Source organism: Sinocyclocheilus rhinocerous, unplaced genomic scaffold, assembly GCF_001515625.1.
Source record: "Sinocyclocheilus rhinocerous isolate Xijiao unplaced genomic scaffold, SAMN03320098_v1.1 scaffold1845, whole genome shotgun sequence".
NCBI lineage: Eukaryota > Metazoa > Chordata > Actinopteri > Cypriniformes > Cyprinidae > Sinocyclocheilus > Sinocyclocheilus rhinocerous.
Window position 1 is genome coordinate 334210 of NW_015626354.1, and position 2210 is coordinate 336419.

A 2210-nucleotide genomic window follows, 5' to 3' on the forward strand; every position below is an offset into this window, starting at 1 on the left:
GGGTGAGTAATTTATGGGCTAATTTTCATTTTTGGGTGAACTAACCCTTTAAGGTTCGTTAGCGTTCGGCCTGCTTTAAATCAGACACAGAGATGCAGTGCGGTAAGATCGCATTTATTTGAATCAATTAATTATATCATTTATTTGAATTAGCACGCGCTAATCTATCTCTCTCTACAAGCAATGAGGCTTAGTTCCTTCAAAAACAGCGATTTTACCCCCTCATTGCAGAGAAATATAAAGTTGCGAGTCAGTAGCCTGTCGAAGCTATTTTACTAATAAAAGTTTCCGTGCTGTGTTGTCGTGTGCAATAATGTGTGTGCGTGCGTCTATGAAAGCAGCGTAGCCTGCATATAGTTTTAGTTTAGCTATAAACCCGAGCCCGACCCGAACCCGAAGCTATTCATTAAACATTAACCCGAACCCGACCCAAAACCCGAAAGTATTTCGGGACCCGTCGGGCTCGGGTCGGGTAGTTTCAGCAACCAGCTCCCGCCTCTTTGCCCATTTTCGATTATCCGGAGTAATGCGCGGTGACGCGCTGCCAAGATGGCGATGGCCGGCTCTGCCTACTTTAGGCTTCAAAAACGCTCTTCAGAAACCTACGGGTGACGTCACGGACACTACGTCCATGTTTTTATACAGTCTATGTTTGGGTCATTGTCATGTTGGAAGGTAAACCTTCTTCCCATTGACAACTTTCTGGCAGAGGGCAGCAGATTTTCCTCAAGAATTTGATGGTATTTTGGCCCATCCATTTTTCCTTCTATCCTGGCAAGTGCTCCAGTCCCTGCTTCAGAGAAACACCCCCAGAACAGGACATTACCACCCCCATGCTTTACTGTAGGAATGCTGTTATTTGGATGGTGAGCTGTATTGACTCCCATACAAACCACGTTTTTGGAGAATGTGTGATTTTGTTGTCACATGCACATGTAGCGCCTTTATTCCTGGACCAGTGATATACAGGTGCATCTCAATAAATTAGAATGTCGTGGAAAAGTTAATTTATACTGAATTTATTTAATACACGAGTTTCACAATTTGAGTTGAATTACTGAAATAAATGAACTTTTCCGCGACATTCTAATTTATTGAGATGCACCTGTACTTCCATAGTGCCCAGAGGAAAGTACAGAAAATGTGCCAACATGAGTAGTGGCGTTTAAGAAAGTAAAAACTGGCCAACACATCTGGCATTCTCACATTTCATTGAATAATAACCAGCCATGTAGAGAAGTATTTGATGTCACTAGATGTGGCTAATAGAGGGATGGCATACCTAATTCCCCCCTTTAACTCTGTGAGCTTCACACTTCAGCAATGAAGAGATGAACTGATGAATCAAAATGTTCATACAAAGTAAAGGTTCTGAGGTTTTACCACAATGTATGCTTTAGAAACTCTTTGAGTTTCCAGGTGCAGTGAATTGCTGTATGCTGTAATGTGCTCTTGTGAAGCAACACAATGACAGGTAAACAGTATCGTTCCTCTCATCCAGATATTATTTTAATAGATGTTTCAGGGCCATATTATCATATAGAGTAGAATTTCTTCGTGGGTGCATTTCTGTTTGAATGTCTCACAGGTCTGAGAAAGACATTGGACATGTCTGCAGGTTAATAGAGTTGATATGCTCCTCAGCTGGGCTGCACAGAGCTTCAGATGACATTTGAGATGAAACCATTAATTCATTCAGGCATATTTATGCCACTTGACACAGGCACACATCATATGCTTTAGCTGGAGCATTTTAACCTAACAAATTCCAGATTCAGGTATGCCTTTTATTATTGCAGTACTAATACTACTTCTATTAGCCAGTCATTTTAAAATGTCGACCTTTTCTCTGAATGTGTCTGAGTAGCCGCGCTGCACATTCGTTGATTTCATTTTCTGGCGGGGTCTGGGTATTTTAATACATTTAATGCACCGGATCGCTGTCCTCTCTGCCATCCTCTGGAGCATCCGCCACTTATGACATGCAACCTGCTCAGTCGTCCTGGAGCCCTCAGCTCTTGCCAGGTCCTGCTGCCAGTAGCTTGGCGGACATTCAGGCCTGACTGATAGAATGATGATATCCCAGGGGTTGTCAGGGAACCATTGTGTAAAAGCTGAAAATCACGGAGATCCCTGGCTCCTACATACGTGTTTAGCATCCAAGAGCAACCATTTTATTGGGCTAATTTCTGGGTAAGAATTTGCTCTTA